The sequence below is a fragment of the Macaca nemestrina genome, chromosome 1 (genome assembly GCF_043159975.1).
Source record: "Macaca nemestrina isolate mMacNem1 chromosome 1, mMacNem.hap1, whole genome shotgun sequence".
NCBI classification, from domain to species: domain Eukaryota; kingdom Metazoa; phylum Chordata; class Mammalia; order Primates; family Cercopithecidae; genus Macaca; species Macaca nemestrina.
The window spans coordinates 11124962-11146088 of NC_092125.1; the positions used below are offsets into that span (position 1 = coordinate 11124962).

Sequence of the window (21127 nt, forward strand, 5' to 3'; positions counted from 1 at the left end):
TTCCAGGTGCTTGACACCACCACAAGAAACAATTCAGAGATGAGTCAGAATGAGGTGAAAGGCAGGAAGCTTTTATTGTAAAGCGAAAGTACACACTTAAGAGAGAAGTGCAGGCATGCTTGTGAGAACAAGTCATGCACACAAAGCTTGACTATCTAATTTTACCAGTGTTTCTTTAACTGAGGATGGAATAATCATTAGGTGTTCTGGAAAAGGAGATGATTTCAGGATGCACCTCCACTCCTACCACCCCTTTCTCCCCTATTTGGGTTTGCCTGGAAGAGTCATGGACATGTCACCCCACCAGGATTTTGGCCATTTTCTCTCCCTTGTTTTGGATTTTCTGTTATCCTGTGATTTCTTTGCCTAGTTTCTGTTTTAGCTGTTGTTTGAGGTTTTCCATTTTCCTGTAACTACCCAGTGCCATTTCTATCTCATGCTGACACAAATGGGGACATTCTCTTCCCCATTATCTCCATCAATTTCCCTTCTGCCCTAACAGCTCCACCCTTTCATGCCCTAGCATATGTCCAGAAGTACCTTCTAAGGCCACACTAAACCATAGGCATCTATTGATTCTGCTCAGTGATCGGGAGGACGGGGTGTCTCTCACCATGATTTCATTTGTTCCACAATCTCGATCTAAACCACACTGTCATTCTGGTCATTCTGGCCAGTGCTCCCAAACGCACCAAAGTAACAAAGAAATAAAGGTTCAGCCGGGTTCTCAGATTGTCAAGAGTAACACATCAGATCCAGTTAACATTCTTTTCATCAGGGATAAATGATGCTATGAATCCATTTTTGCCCCCCGGTGCTTTCCTTGTTCTTCTTGGAGGTGTAGCCAAAAGTTGGCGGTTTCAGCAGCTTATGTGGAACGGGAAATCTTCGAGGTGAGAGAACCCTAGAATTGTGGGCTCAGTGACCCTACACTGTTTTAAACTTTCTTGGGAGAGATGAGTGAGACAGTGACCTCAAGAATTATTCTATTATCCTAAAACAAAATGTATAGTTGCACTATATTTACAAACACCTTCTAGGTGAGGCACAGTGGCTCACACCTGTAATTCTTTTTTTTTTTTTTTGAGACGGAGTCTGGCTCTGTCGCCCGGGCTGGAGTGCAGTGGCCGGATCTCAGCTCACTGCAAGCTCCGCCTCCCGGGTTCACGCCATTCTCCTGCCTCAGCCTCCCGAGTAGCTGGGACTACAGGCGCCCGCCACCTCGCCCGGCTAGTTTTTTTTGTATTTTTTAGTAGAGACGGGGTTTCACCGTGTCAGCCAGGATGGTCTTGATCTCCTGACCTCGTGATCCGCCCGTCTCGGCCTCCCAAAGTGCTGGGATTACAGGCTTGAGCCACCGCGCCCGGCCTCACACCTGTAATTCTAATGCTTTGGGAGGCCGAGGCAGGAGGAAGCTCAAGGCCAGAAGTTTGAGACCAGGCTGGAGAACATAGCCAGATCCCATCTCTCCGGGGGAAAAAAAAAAAAGGAAAAAATTAGCTGGGCGTGGTTGTGCATGCCTGTAGTCCCAGCTATTTGGGAGGATGAGGTGAAAGGATCACTTGAGCCCAGTAGTTCAAGGCTACAATGAGCTGTGATCATACCAATGCACTCCAGCCTGAGCAACAGAGCAAGATACTGTCTCAAAATTAAATTAAATAATTTTTTTCTTAAACTTCTTTACTTCTGTATATTATTTCTTGCTGTGTCATTGGCTTACTTAAGGATTTGATGTATCAGTATGGGTTATGATTTGCCTTGGTGGATTATTCTTTTTGTGTTATTTTTCTATACTTACAATTCTTTTTACATGCTATTTAATGAAAAAGATCATATAATGGAGAAAAGTAAATCATTTAAATTTTACGCTTGAGGGACATAGGGACAATAAAAGTACTCTTGAGAATGACAAAAATGTTCAATATCTTGAAAGATATATTAGTGCCACAGGTATATGTATTTGCCAAAACTCATCAAATTGTACACTTAAGATCTGTGCATTTCCAACTGGAATGTACTTAATGCAACAGAACTGCACACTTAGAAAAGGTTTAAATGGCAATTTGTACATTATGCATTTTAACCACAGTAAAAAATAGATCTGTGCATTTCACCATATGAAAATATATCTTAAAAGAAAGATATTTTAAAATCCCATCCCTGTGTTAATTGACCATCTGCAGAACGTAAGTGATTGTATATTATACACACTACTTTCAATCCATGCTGTCCAAACTCTGCCTGTGATATGGGATTTTTATCCTTTCAAGGTGTATTCTTTGCCTCTTCCATTCATTCAGGCACTCCACTAGCTGCCTGACACTGCTTTCAGAGAAGAGTACTTTCAGGGAACCACTTCTGATGCTTCTTTCACCACTTCTAAGGATTGTATAGCTGCCCGGAAGTCCAGGTAGCAGTTTCTTTCCACAGCCACGCTTAAGTGATGGAATGAGGACCCCATGCCATGCTCAGTAATGACTATGGCCTTGGAGAAGGAAGTGTGGAGCTGTTCAACTGACAAGTGTGAGATAACCTGACAATGAGTTACTGAAAAGCCTGCTCTCATAAAGGCTACCACATAAGGCAGTAACCAGTAAAGCCTTTGTGGTTTTTCATTTCTCACCTCAAGAAAAAAAAAATATATATATATCGATCTTTTTGTAGAAAAAAATGTGTACAGTGAATACAAAAATGCCTTTGTCAAATAAGAATGTTTTCAACAGGAGTTCACAACAGAGATAAGGCAACAAGTTAACAGTCTCAGAGTAAAAGAACAAAGGGAGGTCTATTTAGGAAAAAAATCGATATGGTTTGGCTGTGTCCCCACCCAGTTCTCATCTTGAATTGTTACTCCCACAACTCCCGTGTGTCATGGGAGGAACCTGGTGGGCAGTAATTGAATCATGGGGCAGGTCTTTCCCATGCTGTTCTCATGAGAGTGAATAAGTCTCACGAGGTCTGATGATTTTAAAACGGGAAGTTTTCCTACATAAGTTCTCTCTCTCTCTGCCTGCCGCCATTCATCTAAGATATGACTTGCTCCTCCTTGCCTTCTGCCTTGATTGTGAGTCCTCCCCAGCCTCTTTTTCTTCCCAGTCTCAGTTATGTCTTTATCAGCAGCATGACAATGGACTCATACAGTAAACTGATACCAGTAGAGTGGGGCACTGTTGAAAAGATACCCCAAAATATGAAAGCTACTTTGCAGCTGGGCAACAGGCAGAGGTTGGGACAGTTTGCAGAGCTCAGAAGAAGACAGGAAAATGTGGGAAAGTTTGGAACTTCTTAGAGACTTGTTAAATGGCTTTGACAAAAATGCTGATAGTGATATGAACAATAAGGTCCAGGCTGAGGTGGTCTCAGATGGAGATGAGGAACTCATTGGGAACTGGGGCAAAAGTGATTCTTGTTATGTTCTAGCAAAGAGACTAGTGGCATTTTGCCCCTGCCCCAGAGATTTGCAGAACTTTTAACTTGACAGAAATGATTTAGGGTATCTGGTGGAAAAAATTTCTAAGCAACAAAAGCATTCAAGAGGTGACTTGGGTGCTGCTAAAAGCATTTAGATTTAAAAGGGAAGCAGAGCATAAAAGCTTGCAAAATTTGCAGCCTGATAATGCGATAGAAAATAAAATCCCATTTTCTGAGGAGAAATTAAAGCTGGCTACAGACATTTGCATAAGTAACAAGGAGCCGAATGTTAATCCCCAAGAAAATGGGAAAAATGTCTCCAGAGCATGACAGAGGTCTTCATGGCAGTCCCTCCCATAACACGCCTGGAAGCCTAGGAGGAAAAAATGGTTTCCTAGATTGGGCCAAGGGTCCCTGTGTTGTGTGCAGTCTAGGAACTTGGTGCCCTGTGTCCCGGCCACTCCAGCCATGACTAAAAGGGGCCAAAGTACAGCTTGTGCTGTGGCTTCAGAGGGTGCAAGCCCAAAACCCTGGCAGCTTCCACATTATGTTGAACCTGCAGGTGCACAGAAGTCAAGAATTGAGGTTTGGGAACCTCCACCTAGATTTCAGAGGATGTATGGAAACACCTGGATGTCCAGGCAGAAGTTTGCTGCAAGGGTGGGGCTCTCATAAAGAACCTCTCTAGGGCAGTGCAGAAGGGAAATGTGAGGTAGGAGTCCCCACACAAAGTCCCTACTGGGGTACCACCTAGTGGAACTGTGAGAAGCGGGCCACCATCCTCCAGACCCCAGAAAGTTAGATCAACCTATAGCTTGCACTATGCACCTGGAAAAGCCTCAGACACTTAACACCAGCCCGTGAAAGTAGCCAGAAGGGAGGCTGTACTCTGCAAAGCCACATGGTTGGAGCTCCCCATGACCATGGGAACCCACCTCTTGCATCAGCATCAAGATCATTTTGGAGCTTTAAGATTTGACTGCCCTGCTGGATTTCAGACTCGCGTGGGGCCTGTAGCCTTTGTTTTGGCCAATTTCTCTCACTTGAAATGGCTGTATTTACCCAATGCCTGTATCCCCATTGTATCTGGAAAGCAACTCACTTGCTTTTGATTTTACAGGATCATAGGTAGAAGGGACTTTCCTTGTTTCAGATTAGACTTTGAATTGTGGACTTTTGAGTTAATGCTGAAATGAGTTAAGACTTTGGGGGACTGTTGGGAAGGCATGATTGGTTTTGAAATGTAAAAAGGACATAGGTTTGGGAGGGGCCAGGGACAGAATGATATGGCTTTGCTGTGTCCCCACCTAAATCTCTTGAATTATAACTCCTACAGTTCCCACATGTTGTGGGAGAAACCTGGTAGGAGGTAATTGAATCATGGGGGTCAGTCTTTCCCATGCTGTTCTCATGACAGTGAATAAGTCTCACGAGATCCGATGGTTTTAACAACGGGAGTTTTCCTGCACAAGCTCTCTCTCTTTGCCTCTTGCTATCCATGAAAGACATGACTTGCTCCTTCTTGCCTTCTGCCATGATTGTGAGGCCTCCCCAGCCACGTGGAACTGGAAGTCCATTAAGCTTCTTTTTCTTCCCAGTCCCAGTTATGTCTTTATCAGTAGCATGAAAACAGACTAATACAAAAATGTTTTGGCTCTTTACTTTGTTTTCATTCAAATGCACTGTGTTCAAGTGAAGCCCTAGATTTCTAGCAGATATCATTTCTGAAGCCTTTAAATTTATCAACTTTGATAGTGCTGGTTATGGTTTAAAGAAATTTTTTTCCTACATGAATTCAGTTGGTTGAGTCCTCTAAAATGACTCTCAGTGTCTTATGCTCTGGTCCAGCATCTGGTCTGTATATCCTAAAACTGAAATTCTTCACTGATGTAATATTTTTCAAAAAGAAAAAAAAAATCAATTCCGTAGGAAACTAGAATGCATACACTATAAAAACAAACAAACATCATTTTTCACCTGGGTCTTCCAATGTGAAAGTTTAAATTCACTGGCAAACACAAGCTCCCAGGAAAAAAAATGCAGATTAAAAAATGAAGCTAAATTTTACCAGATTAAACTGTTTAAGAATTGGCTTCAGATTTTAAGATTTAGGACACCTAAAACCAATAAAAGAAAGAGCAAAACAGAGCAAAGGTATCTTAGCAAACTACATTTAAAAAGATTAAGAGGTTTTAGTTGACTATGAGTTCATATAAATAAACAATGATATAACATTGTTTTATATATATTAAATTAAAGAAATTGACAGAGGTGAGTCTCAATAATTTTAGAGGTTTATTTTGCTAAGTTGAGGACATGCTCAGGAAAAAGGAACACAAAATCACCGGCAATATCTGTGATTCATACTTTTTCCAAAGAGGGTTTAGGGACTTCTATATTTAAGGAGGAAAGAGCAAGCAGTAGGGAAAAGAGAAAGAAAAAATGGGGGCAAGGGTAGATAAAGATGACAGGCAGTTGCATTGTTTTGAGTCTTCCATCAGCTTTCTCTGAATTCACATTTTACATGTGAATGGAGAGATAAAGAAATAGCCAATTATGCATTCATCTTGTGCTCAGTGAATCTCCATTTTTACATAAGACAAAGTAAATATAGAGGAGAGAAAACAGTCAAATATGCATTTGTCTCAGGTGAGCAGATGGATGACTTCTAGTTCTGTCCCTTGTTCCATACCTGTGAAGATAAGCTATTAATTTACTTTGTCAGGGTGAAATTCAACACAATTGTTATAGGGTAAAGATCTTGGGGTCAGGCTGGGCACAGTGGCTCCTGCTTGCAATCCCAGTGCTTTGGGAGGCTGAGGTCAGAAGATCACTTGAGGTCAAGAGTTTGAGATCAGCCTGGGGAACATAGTGAGACTCCATCTCCATAAAATATATTTATATAAATAGCCAGGCATATTGGCAAGTGCCTGTAGTCCTAGCTACTTAGAAGGCTGAAGAGGTAGGGGTACTGCTGGAGCCCAGGAGTTGGAGACCACAGTGAGCTATGGTTGTACCACTGTACTCTAGCCTGGGTGACACAGTAAGACTTCTGTCTCTTATTTATATATCTTGGGGCCCACAAGGAATTTACGTGTGAGCAAATTGTGAGAGAGGTCTGTAGTCTTTTATTTTCGCAGCTATCTATTTGGGGGAAAAAATGGGAGGCAACTTTGCATGACTCAGTTCCCAAACTTGACTTTTCCCTTTGACATAGTGAGTCTGGAGCCCTGAGATTTTTATTTTCTTTTCCAGATAAACAGATAAGCTTTTGTAGTTTTTTTGTTTTTTGTTTTTTTTTTCAAATTACACAAAATAATTCTAAAGTAACAGATGCATAATCTTTCATAATTTATAAGGAAGGTTCTTCTCATACTTTCCTCTGTTTAGATGATACTTGGAGAATGATATCTATTTCTGGAATTACATTCATTTTAAGAAAGATATAAACTAAACAAAAATACATTTCAAACAGAGTAACCAGAATTCTGAAGGCTCTAAAATTAAGTCATATGAGGAACTATTGAAGGCATTGAGTTTCTTTACTTGAACAAAAAAAGATAAAAGGGTGCATATTTTGTTATCTTCACACATCTTAAGGGCAGATATTAGAGGAGAGATTAGAACTATTTACATTGTATTAAGATATGAACCAATATAACAACATTAAATGGCAAAATGTAATATAAAAGACTGACACAGAAGACACTAAATTCCCCTTTAGAAAGATGGTCATACATGTAGACCACAATTAAATTAAACTGAAGGATAATTTTTCTTGATATAGAACTTTAGATAGACAGTTTGGGGACAGGGGATTCTTTTTAAAGGGGTAATTTCATTTTGTCTATTACATTATTTTTTAATAGATAGCGATCATTCTTAATGTTGTTTTAGTATATATGTCTTTTTTCCTCTAGATAATTTTAAGATTTTCTCCTTTGATTTTTATAAATTTGACTATAATGTATCTAGGTGTATATTTATTTATATTTATCCTGACTGAGGTTAAATCCTCTTTAGGTGTGTGACTTTAGAGTTTTCATCAAAATTAGAAATTTATCAGACATTTTTTCAAATAATTTTTTCTGATACAATTTTTTCTCTCTCTTTTCTCTTCTGGGGACTCCAAAAACATGTTTTTTATACTGTTTATTATTTTGTCATAACAAACAGTATATGACTGTCTTTCTCTCTCTCTTTCTCTGTGTGTGTGTGTGTGTGTGTGTGTGTGATTCTGCATAAATGAATTTCTAATGTTATAATTACCCAACAAGTTCTTCCTGCCTGCTGCACAGACAAAATCAGTTCACTGAGACTGTGGTATTGCAGTAAAGAAAGAGTTTACATGCCTGTAATCCCAGCACTTTGGGAGGCTGAGATGAGCAGATCACAAGGTCAAGAGATTGAGACCACCCTGGCTAACATGGTGAAACTCCGTCTCTACTAAAAATACAAAACTTAGCTGGGTGTGGTGGTGTGCACCTGTAATTGCAGCTACTCAGGAGGCTGAGGAAAGAGAATTGCTTGAACCCAGGAGGCAGAGGTTACAGTGAGCTGAAATCGCACCACTGCCCTCCAGCCTGGTGACAGTGCAAGACTTCTTCAAAAAAGAAAGAAAGAAAGAGTTTCATTAACACAAGGCAAATCACATGGAAGAACTGGAGAAATCACTCAAATCTGCCTCACTGAAAGCTCAGAGATTAGAGTTTTTCAAGAAGAGTTTGGCAGTCAGGGGGTAGTGCACGTGTACTGCTGATTGGTAAAGAATGCAATCATAGAGGTGTGGAAAACAGTCCTTGTGCACTAAATCCACCTCTAAGTGGGGGCCACAGGACTAGCTGAGTCAAGAGTCATGAGTCTGTATGGGATCAGTCTGAAAAACATCTCAAAAGACCAATCTTAGGTTCTACAATAGTGACGTTATCTACAGGAGCAACTGGGAAGTCACAAATCTTCTGACCTCTGGCCACATGACTCCTGACAGTAAGGGTTTATAGAAACTATTGTCTACATTTAGCAGAATTCAGGCCCCTCCCATAATCCTAATCTTATGGCCTTTTATTCATCTTACAAAGGCAGTTTCAGGGCCTGAACAAGGAAGAGATCAGTTTTAGTGAGGGACTATTATCCTTGCTTCAAAATTAAACTATAAACTAATTCCTCCCATGATTAGCTTCACTTATGTCCAGGAATAAGTGAGGACAGTCAGCTAGTGAGAATAGAAGCAAGATGGAGTCAGCCATGCCAGATTTCTCTCACTGTCATTGTATTTGCAAAGACAGTTTCGATGTCATGTATTTGAGTTAATGTATTTTTTTATTCTGCAGTGTCAGACCTGCCATTAATCCTATCCAGTGAATTTTTATTTCTGGAATTTCAATTTGATTTTTTTTGTAATTTTCATCTCTCTGATGGGATTCTCTATAGAGTTACTCATCATATCCATATTTTCCTTTAAATACTTTAATACGTTTGCAATAGCTATTTTATACTAATTCCAAAAATCTCTATTATTCGATTGACCTATTGGGTCTACTCAATTGACTGTCTTCTGATTATGAGTGTCATTTTCTTGTTTCTCTCATACCTAATATTTTTTATTAGACGCTGTACATTATAGATGCTACATTTTTGAGAGTCTGGATTTCCTTTTCTTCCTTTAAAGGATGTTTTGTTTTCTTCTGGAAGGTGGCTCATTACTAACAGGTCAGCTGATTCGTGTCAAGGCTTGGTTTTACCCTTTCCAAAGCAGGTCTAGAATAGCCCTTACCTGAATCAGTGCTATCCAAAAGAAATTTCTATGATAATGGAAATGTTATTAATCTGCACTCTTTAAAATATCATAGCTACTGTCCACATATGACTATGGATTATTTAAAATATAACTACTGTGACCAAATAACTGTGTTTTAAATTTTATTTCATGTTCATTCATTTAAATTAAAGTAGCCACCTGTAGCTAGAAGCTAACCATATTGTAGAGGACAGCCTTAAGCTTGCATAACCCAACTCCTGAGGCACAACCTTTCTGTGGTTGCAAATAAATGTTTCATAAGTTAAGTATCATTTCTTCACTCCGACTCACAGGCAGTATGTCCTCTTGTGTCCTGTTTAGCTCGCTGTTCTCCTGTAGCTATTGTCTGACCAATTCTTTGGAATTTCGTTTTTATACATAGACTCAGTATTCAGCCAAAGATTCAAGGGATCCTTTGTACAGATTTTTGGAGCTTTGCCTCTGCATGGTTCGCTCTTCTCCTTTATCCCGTCCCCAAAATTCTAGCAACTTCAAAATCCCTGAGCTTCAATCTATATTTTTTCTCTATTCAGTGACACCCATTGATCTCTAGCTAGGCTCTACTTCTCAGTTGTGTTATGGGAACTGACCCAGGCAAAAAGCTAGAGTGAATGCGGACCTCACCTCATGCATTTCCCTTCCCTGTGAGGATAACAGCCACACCCTGTCTATTGTTCAGTGCTGCAAACAGTTGCTTCACACCTTTTTGTCCACTTTTATAAAAGTTTACTTTGTGAGGGTAAATACTAAATCCAGTCATGACCTGATTCAGAAATAAAAAATTCCTTTCTTTTCTATGTGTTTGATTTTTTATTATATAAAGGTTTTACATGATTGTAAATTTAAAGCAATATAACAAGGTACAAACCCATAAATGTCATTTCCAAAGCTGCTCCCCTCTGTTCTGTTCCTTACCAGCTCCATAACTGAACATGCTATTAGCATTAGTTTTACATGACACTACTGTGTGTGTGTATATTCATATCCCCCTTTCTTGTGTAAAAGAAAGCTTACTATAAATACTTCTCTGTACATTATTATATTTGTTTAAAAATTGATTTGGGACAGCACTAATTACCATTTATTGTTGCATAGTTCTTACTTATATAGATATGCCATTTTTTATTCAAACAATCTTTTTTGAATGACACTTCAGTTATTTTCAGTTTTGTGCTATTACAAATAATGCTGTGTACATTAGTCATTGCCAGTGTATTATTGAGAGAGATTCCAAGAAGTAGGATTTCTGAGTCAAAGGAAAAATCTCTTCATTTTACACTTTTATCTCTCTACAATTTTATGTGATGCATACAATGTACTCTGTATAAACTGTATTATTTACAGTTAGAAACCATATTCTCTCTTATGGGTCTTGGTATGTGTTAGTTAATCTACTTAACATTATCTTTCTCCATCCTCTTCCCAGCACAAACTTCTTGAACTACTTTGAAATGAATTCCTTGTGATTTCTTTGAAATGAATTCATTGGGACGTCATTAAAGATATGACTTCATAAAGGCATTCTCCAACATTTATCTCTCCACCACACACAGACACACACACACACCACACCATACCACACATACAGCACACACACAAAACATACACATCACACATATACCACACATGTACCACACATATATACCACACATATACACCACACACATACACCACACACACACACCATCAACACACACACCACACATATACTACACCATACACACGAACATATATAACACACACAATACATACACAACACATATACCACACAAATACATCACAAACACATACACCACATACCTACATGCACATACCATACATACACTCCACACACCGTACATACCATACACACACACCACACACAGTACATATACCACACATTCACCACACAAACATACAACACACACATACACTGCACACATCACACCACAAATACATACACCACACACCACATGCACACACACACAACCTATACACCACACACTACATATAGACCACACATACATGCACACACACATACACACTATATGTACACCACACACACAGCACACATACACCATATGCACAACACACACACCACAAACACACAGACATAGGGCTATGTGGACTCCTATCTGTTTCTGTCTGCCTCTTATGTGTACCCATGTTGCTGTCTCTTTCTATTCACTTGCTTTCTTCTAAAATGTCATTTTCTAAGACGGTCTCTTCTCTTTTTCTGTAAGTTTAAGATAGTTGCCTGGTAAGCAAAGCCATGCTGTAACATTTGTTTAATGAATACCATTTATGATCATAAAGTTCCCACGAACACTGTTGTATTCTTTTTTTTTTTTAGATTTTCCTTATTCCTCAGCTGTTCTATGAAGATTTCATGTTTTCTACTTTCTAAGAAATGAGTGCTTTGTTCACTTGCTGTCCTTTGATCTCGTATGTAAATAAAATAATTTTCACAATGATATATCAGAGTGGCTAAGTGTCTCCTTTCTTTCATTTGTGAAATCCACAGGAAAAAGTCAGTGGACTGGAAGATCCATATTCATCTCCAAACACCAGAATCAATGGAAATGCAGAAAGAAAAGGAGAAATGGTGTGTGTTGCAAAACGAACTAGGGTTGTAAATGCCTCTGTGCCACACAGGAGTTTAAGAAAGGTGAAAAGCCCTGCAAAGGAAGAAAATAACAACCCTCAGTGAAGACAGAAATAGTAGCATGAACAATGAAAATGAGACACAGCAAAATGAATAGTGGAAAATAGGAAATCGTATCTCTGTAAGCACAATTAGTGATAAATTAGCCTGGAATTTGATCATAATGCCCTCGGGGAAAAATTGTCCTTAGTGGGGGGAAAAAAAACCTTCAAGAAATTTATGAAAGAAAACTGTAGGTAGAGGTTGGTGATTAGCGATTACCCACTTTTGGGTAGGGAAGGCATTGGATGATTAAAATACAACAAAATAAGTTAGACTTTAGAGATAAATATCCTCGATTCTATGGGATTTATGACATTGATTAATTTATTGGAGAAGGCTGGGGAATCTGATAATATATTAAAGAAAACCAAATCTTTTGAAATAGTATATCACCAATAATAATTAAAAGAGTGAGGAACTACATAGGAATGGGTAGATAGATCAATGTAGGAGATTAGAAAATTCAGGACAAGATATATAGATATATATGTGAGCTAGTATATGATAAAGGTATTACTTCAACTACTGGGAATTTATCCAATAGAAATAAATAAGAATGTACACAAATGTTTGGTTATGAGAATATAGTAGCACTGTATATAATAGCAAAAAACTTTTTTTTTTTCTTTTTTTTTTTTGAGTCAGAGTCTCGCTCTGCCACCCAGGCTGGACTGCAATGGCACAATCTTAGCTCACTGCAACCTCTACCTCCCGGGTTCCAGCAATTCTCCTGCCTCAGCCTCCTGAGTAGCTGGGATTACAGGGGCACACCACCACGGCCAGCTAATTTTTGCATTTTTAGTAGAGATGGGGTTTCACCATGTTGTCAGGCTGGTCTCAAACCCCTGACCTCATGATCCACCTGCCTTGGCCTCCCAAAGTGCTGGGATTAAAGGCATGAGCCACTGCGCCTGATCTGAGAAATTTTTTTTTTACTATTTTAGTGTATCTGAACAATTAAAATGCTAGAACCTATTACAATTATTGCTTTAAAAGCATACTCAGTGACATGAGGAAATGTGATATGAAATGGATTTCAGTAAATAAAATGCATCACAAATAGCACATATGGAATGCTGGTATTTTGAAAAAATGTGTACCCATACATAGCAAAAGTCTCTAAACACACATATAAAACAATATTTGCAAATTTATACTCTGAAATGATATCCATTGTTCTTGGTGGTGGGATTATAGATCTTTTTTTTTCTTTTCTTCTTTTTTTTTTGGCTTGTTTGCTTGCTTCTTAATTTTGGGCTCTTAATGAATAATATGTAGTCACATTATTAATTTTCAATGAAACAGACTACTTCTAGTCTAATTGCAATGAGTAATAATGAACAGTCTTACTGTCAATACATTGTTTGAAATAAAATAAACAACTTTAAATCTTTCCTAGAGGCACAATGAAGAAGGATGAATTCTTCCTTCTCATCCTCTCCCACACTGAGTCTGTTTAGATGTTAATTAACTGTGACCAAGTAGATGTGATTGATCAGTCTGGTAAACATCCTTTACAACAGTTTATACTGGCTAGCTAAATACTCATAGAATTAACTCAACTGTTAAAAGCAAATTAGAAAGATTGAGAAATTTCTCTTGGAGTTTATTCCATGGCATTTAAAACTGTAACTGCCAGGGTTATATGGACATGAACTCCAGTGGTTTCATAGCACCACATAGACACATGGCAAAATTATAACATGCCATTTAGGATGAAACCTACTACTTCTTTTACTCATGTGGAAACAGTTTTAAGCCACTGAAGGTTGAGTAATAAGACAAAGTTCCTACATCGGACACTTACTATTGTATCCTGCTGATTCTCAAATTAAAGCTGAACGAAGGAATTTAACAAGCTCAAAAAGACCCACAATCTAAAGAGCCCCTTCTGTGAGTTGAAAAATAAACTGTAATTGCTGTTTGCTTTACATTTGTATTGAAGGGTATGTGGGATCTCTTTCCAGAGAGGAAAAAAAATGTAAATTTTTACCCTCATTCAATTTATTTGGCTGCTACTGTATTATTTGAAAGTATTCATCATAAATTTTATACATCATTTAATAACATTTCAATATTGCAACTTTTATTTAACCCTCAACTCTTTTGTTGCAAAGCTTGTGAGTTATTGTAATTTAGAAACACAGATTCCGGTTCTTCTTTCCTTTTTGCTGTGGGCCTGAGTGCTTGCTGCCGAAACGAGCAAGTTCATGAAACCTGGGAGGGTGGTGCTTGTCCTGGCTGGACGCTACTCTGGACGCAAAGCCGTCATCGTGAGGAACATTGATGATGGCACCTCAGATCGCCCCTACAGCCATGCTCTGGTGGCTGGAATTCACCGCTACCCCCGCAAAGTGCCATAGGCAAGAAGATCGCCAAGAGGTCAAAGATCAAGTCTTTTGTAAAAGTTTATAACTACAATCACCTAATGCCCACAAGGTACTCTGTGGATATCCCCTTGGACAAAACTGTCGTCAATAAGGATGTCTTCAGAGATCCTGCTCTTAAACGCAAGGCCCGACGAGAGGCCAAGGTCAAGTTTGAAGAGAGATGCAAGACAGGCAAGAACAAGTGGTTCTTCCAGAAGCTGCGGTTTTAGATGCTTTGTTTTGGTCATTAAAAATTAAAAAGGAAAGAAAGAAAAAAAATATAAAAATAAAAATAAAAACACAGATTCCAATGTGCCCCATATAACTGGGGGTAAAGACATTCTTACGTTCCTTCAGTACCGGCCACATGACAATCTATCCCCCACCAACATGTACACAGTGAGAGGATTTGAGACAGGATCTCATAAGTAAGTGTGATGAATACATGTTGAGATGTCTTCTGATGGCTGCTCTGTGGACTTGGCATAAGAAGCCATGAAGCCTCCCAAGACCGAAAGACAGAGTCCCAGATGTCTATAAGCATGCCAGTTATCAAAGAAACAAAATCGGAGAATGATTACAAAGAACAAGACAAATGTCCAGCTTTGTCAGTTTGCTCCTCTGTGTGATAAAGAAATCTGTATGTCAACATTTTTCATTTGTTAACACGATGCCCCCATTGTTATAGGCAGATATGAACTCCTCCAATGACTTATCCCTGGAGCTGCAATCTAATATGATTGAATTATTTTCACAAATAGCTTGTTCATATGTTGTCTGCATCAATTTAAGATGTATACCTGAAGAGAGAGCTTAGCAATTTCCACTGAATTTCTACAATTCTAAGGGAAAAGATTTTTGGCAGTAAGCCCATGATTGACCTTCTTACCTCCTCTCATCCTTCACTAAAGAGAGCATACTATCAATATTAAGAGCATGCATTCTGGAGCAACCAGGGGTGAGTCCTAGAGCTACTATTTACTGATGGTATAACATTGCACAGAATACCTGACATGTATGCATCTCAGTTACTCATTTGTAAAGTGAGGATAATTATAATAAACATCTTATAAAGTCATTGTATTATAGGAGATAATATAAAGTGCTAAGCACAAATAATATTCACAATTATTGCTGATGTTACTGGTATAATATTTCTACTACTATCATTACGTTCAGCCCTCCATATTCATGGGTTCCATCTCCATGGATAAAACCAAACACAAATCAAAAATATTTTTTAAAAAGTATTTGTAGTAACCACTGCTCAAGGAAATAAGAGAGGACACAAACAAATGGGAAAAAATTCCATGCTCATGCATAGGAAGAATCAACATCATGAAAATTGCCATATTGCTCAAAGTAATTTATAGATTTAATGCTATTCCAATCAAGCTACCAGTGACTTTCTTCACGGAACTAGAAAAGACTACTTTAAATTTCATATGGAACCAAAAAAGAGCCCACATAGCCAAGACCATCCTAAGCAAAAAGAACAAAGCTGGAGGCATCATGCTACCTGACTTCAAACTATACTACAAGTCTACAGTAACAAAAGCAGCATGATACTGCTACCAAAACAGATATATAGACCAACAGAACAGAACAGGACCTCAGAAATAATGCCACACATATACAACAATCTGATCTTTGACAAACCTGAAAAAAAGAAGCAATGCAGAAAGGATTCCCTATTTAATAAATGGTGTTGGGAAAACTGGTAGCCATATGCAGACAACTGAAACATTTTCCTGCATCCACTACTGGAACCCTTCCTTACACCTTATACAAAAATTAACTTAAGATGGATTAAAGACTTAAATATAAGACCTTAAACCATAAAAACCCTAGAAGAAAACCCACAGGCATGGGCAAAGACTTCATGACTAAAACACCAAAAACAATGGCAACAAAAGCCAAAATTGACAAATAGGACCTAATTAAACTAAAGAGGTTCTACACAGCAAAAGAAACTATCATCAGAGTGAACCTACAGAATGGGAGGCAACCTACAGAATGGGAGAAAAATTTGGCAATTTATCCATCTGACAAAGATCGAATATCCAGAACTACAAGGAACTCAAACAAATTTACAAGAACAAAACCACCCCATCAAAAAGTGGGCAAAGGATATGAACAGACACTTCTCAAAGGAAGACATTTATACAGCCAATAAACACGAAAAAAAACTCATCATCACTGGTCATTAGGGAAATGCAAATAGAAACCACAATGAGATACCATCTCACACCAGTTGGAATGGAGGTCATTAAAAAGTCAGGAAACAACAGATGCTGGAGAGGATATGGAGATACAGGAACACTTTTAAACTGTTGGTGGGAGTGTAAATTAGTTCAACAATTGTGGAAGACAATGTGGTGATTCCTCAAGGATCTAGAACCAGAAATACCATTTGACCCAGCAATCGCATTACTGGGTATATACCCAATGGATTATAAATCATTCTACTATAAAGACACATGCACACATAATGTTTATTGCAACACTACTCACAAGAGCAAAGACTTGGAACCAACCCAAATGCCCATCAATGATAGAGTGGATAAAGAAAATGTGGCACATATACACCATCAAAAACTATGCAGCCATAAAATAGAATGAGTTCATATCCTTTGCAGGGATATGGATGATGTGGGAAATCATCATTCTCAGCAAACTAATACAGGAACAGAAAACTGAACACTGTGTGTTCTCATTCATAAGTGGGAGTTGAACAGTGAGAACACAGGGACACAGGGAAGGAAACATCACACACCAGGGCCTGTCGGGAGTTGGGGGCAAGAGGAGGGAGAGCATTAGGACAAATACCTAATGCATGCGGGGCTTAAAACCTAGATGATGGGTTGATGGGTTTAGCAAACCACCATGGCACATGTATATCTATGTAACAAATCTGCAAGTTTTGCACATGTATCCCAGAACTTAAAGTATATTTTTCAAAAAAGTCTTTGTAGTAAACATGTAGATATTTTTTCTTGTCATTTTTCCCCAAACGACACAGTATAACAACTATTTACATATCATTTACATTATATTAGGTATTATAAGTAATCTGAAAATAATTTAAAGTAGGCAACAGGACGTGCATAGGGTTATATGCAAATACCATTTTATAACAGTGATTTGAGCATCTGTTGATTTTGATTTATGGTTTGTTTTTTGTTTTCATAAGTTATTGGGATACAGATGGTATTTGGTTACATGAGTAAGTTCTTTAGTGGTGATTTGTGAGATTTTGGTGCACCCATCACCCGAGCAGTATACACTGCACCATATTTGTAGTGTTTTATCATTTGCCCCTCTCTCCTCTTCACCCGAAGTCGCCAAAGTCCACTGTATCATTCTTATGCCTTTGCCTCCTCATAGCTTAGCTCTCACGTATCAATGAGAACACACGATGTTTGTTTTTCCAATCCTGAGTTACTTCACTTAGAATAATAGTCCCCAATCTCATCCAGGTCACTGCAAATGCTATTAATTAATTCCTTTTTATGGCTGAGAAATATTCCACCATACAAATATACAACAGTTTCTTTATCCACTTGTTTATGGATGGGCATTTGGGTTGGTTCCAGGATTTTGAAATTGTGAACTGTACTACTATAAACATGTGTGTGCAAGTGTCTTTTTCAAATAATGACCTCTTTTCCTCAGATAGATACCCAGTAGTAGGATTGCTGGATCAAACGGTAGTTCTACTGTTAGTTTTTAAAGGAATCTCCGCACCGTTTTCCATGGTAGCTGTACTAGTTTGCATTCCCATTAGCAGTGCAGAAGTGTTCCCTGATCACCACATTCACACCAACATCTACTGTTTTTTGATTTTTTTGATTGTGGCCAATCTTGCAGAAGCTAGGTGGTATCATATTGTGGTTTTGATTTGCATTTCCCAGATCATTAGTGATGCTGAGCATTCTTATTCATATGTTTGTTGGCCATCTGTACATTTTCTTTTGAGACTTGTCTGTTCATGTACTTAGCCCACTTTTTGATGGGATTTTTTTTTTTTGTTACTGATTTGAGTTCTTTGCAGATTCTGGATATTAGTCCTTTGTCAGTTGTACAGATTACAAAGATTTTCTCCCACTCTGTGGGTTACCTATTCACTCTGCTCACTGTTCCTTTTGCCACGCAAAAGCCCTTTAGTTTAATTAGGTCCCAGTTATTTATCTTTGTTTTAACTGCATTTGATTTTGGGTTCTTGGTCCTTAAATCCTTGCCTAAGCCAAGGACTAGGAGGGTTTTTCCAATGTTATCTTTAAGGGTTTTTATAGTTTCAGGTCTTAGTTATTAATTCATCTTGAGTTGATTTTTGTATAAGGTGAGAGATGAGGATCCAGTTTCATTCTCCTACATGTGGTTAACCAATTATCCCAACATCATTTGTTGAAAAAGGTGTCCTTTCCCCACTTTATGTTTTTGTTTGCTTTGTCGAAGATTAGTTGGCTGTATATATCTGGGTTTATTTCTGGGCTCTCTATTCTGTTCCATTGGTCTATGTGCCTACTTTTATACCAGTACCATGCTGTTTTGGTGACTATGGCCTTATATATAGTTTGAAATCAGGTAGCTGATGCCTCCAGATTTGTTCTTTTTGCTTAGTCTTGCTTTGGCTATGTGAGCTCTTTTTTGGTTCCACATGAATTTTAGGATTTTTTTTTCCAATTAGTGAAGAATGATGGTGGTATTTTCCTGGGAATTGCATTGAATTTGTAGATTGCTTTTGGCAGTATAGTCAATTTCACAATATTGATTCTACCCATCCATGAGCATGGGATGTGTTTCCATTTATTTGTGTCATCCATGATTTATTTCAGCAGTGTTTTGTAGTTTTCCTTGTAGAGGTCTTTCAACTCTGGTTAGGTATATTCCTAAGTTTTGTTTTTCTGTTTTTTTTTTTTTTTTTTTGCAGTTATCGTAAAGGGGGTTGAGTTCTTGATTTGCTTTTCTGCTTGATCATTGTTGGTGTATAGAAGAGCTACTGATTTGTGTACATTACTCTTGTACCTGAAAACTTTGCTGAATTCTTTTATCAGTTCTAGGAGCTTTCTAGAGGAGTCCTTAGGGTTTTCAAGGTAAACAATCATACTATCAGCAAACAGTGACAGTTTGACTTCCTTTTTACCAATTTGGATGTCCTTTATTTTTTTCTCTTGTCTGATAGATCTAGCTAGGACTTCCAGTACTATGTGGAAGAGGAGTGATAAGACATCCTTGTCTGTTCTAGTTCTCAGTGGGAATGCTTACATCTTTTCCCCATTCAGTGTTATGTTGGCTATGGGTTTGTTATAGATGGCTTTTATTACATTAAGGTATGTCCCTTGTATGCCAATTTTGCTGAGAGTTTTAAACACAAAAGAATGCTGGATTTTGTCAAATGCTTTTTCTTCATCTATTGAGATGATCATGTGATTTTTGTTTTTAATTATGTTTATGTGGTGTATCACATTTATTGACTTGTGTATGTTAAACCATCCCTGAATCCCTGGTATGAAACCCACTTGATCATGGTGGATTATCTTTTTGATATATTGTTGGATTTGGTTAGCTAGTATTTTGTTAAGGATTTTAGCATCTATGTTCATCAAGGATATTGATCTGTAGTTTTCTTTTTTGGTTATGTCCTTTCCTGGTTTTGGTATTAGGGTGATGCTGGTTTCACAGAATGAATTAGAGAGGGTTCCTTCTTTATCTATCTTGTGGAACAGTGTCAAAAAGATGGGTACCAATTATTTTAATGTCTGGTAGAATTCTGCTGTGAATCCATCTGGTCCTGGCTTTTTTTTTTTTTTTTTTTTTTTTTTTTTTTGGTAATTTTTTAATTACCATTTCAATCTCACTGCTTGTTATTGGTCTGTTTAGGGTACTTAATATAATGTGTATTCTGTGGTTATGGAATGAAATGTTCTGTAAATATCTGTTAAGTCCATTTGTTCAAAGGTGTAGTTTAAATTCATTGTTTCTTTTTTGACTTTCTGTCTTGATGACCTGTCTAGTGCTGTCAGTGGAGTAAGGAAGTCCCCCACTATTGTATTGCTGTCTATCTCACTTCTTCGGTCTATTACTAATTGTTTTTTAAATTTGGGGGTTCCAGTGTTAGGTGAATATATGTTTAGGATTGTGACATTTTCCTGTTGGACAAGGCCTTTTACCATTATATAATGTCCCTCTTTGTCTCTTTTTACTGCTGTTGTTTTAAAGTTTCTTTTGTCTGATATAAGAATAACTACCCCTGCTGGCTTTCGGTGTCCATTTGCATGAAATGCCTTTTCTACCCCTTTGCTTTAAGTTTATGTGAGTCCTTATGTGTTACATGAGTCTCCTGAAGGCAGCAGATAGTTGTCTGGTGAGTTCTTATCCATTATGCAGTTCTGTATCTTTTAAGTGGAGCATTAAGGCCATTTACATTCAGTGTTAGTATTGAAATGTGAGGTACCATTGCATTCATCATGCTCTTTGTTGCCTGTGTACTTTGGATTTTTTGTTTTTTGGTTTTTGCTTTTTAACTTGTATTTTTTTTTATAGGTCCTCTGTGATTTATGCTTCAAAGAGGTTCTATTTTGATGTGTTTCCAGGATTTGTTTCAAGATTTAGAGCTCCTTTTAGCAGTTCTTGTAGTGGTGGCTTGATAATGGCGAATTCTCTCAGCATTCGTTTGTCTGAAAAAGACTGTATCTTTCCTTCATATAGGATGCTTAGTTTTGCTGGATACCAAATTCTTGGCTGATAATTGTTTTGTTTGAGGAGGCTGAAGATAGGGCCCCAATCCCTTCTAGCTTGTAGGGTTTCTGCTGAGAAATCCGCTGTTAATCTGATAGATTTTCCTTTGTAGGTTACCTGGTG

At 38.0% G+C, this 21127-nt stretch overlaps 1 pseudogene; it reads left to right on the forward strand.

Annotated features, from left to right (window-relative positions):
* The first annotated feature begins 14056 nt into the window (after nt 1-14056).
* LOC105474626 (large ribosomal subunit protein eL27-like) lies at nt 14057-14535 on the forward strand (annotated as a pseudogene).
* The last annotated feature ends 6592 nt before the right edge of the window (nt 14536-21127 follow it).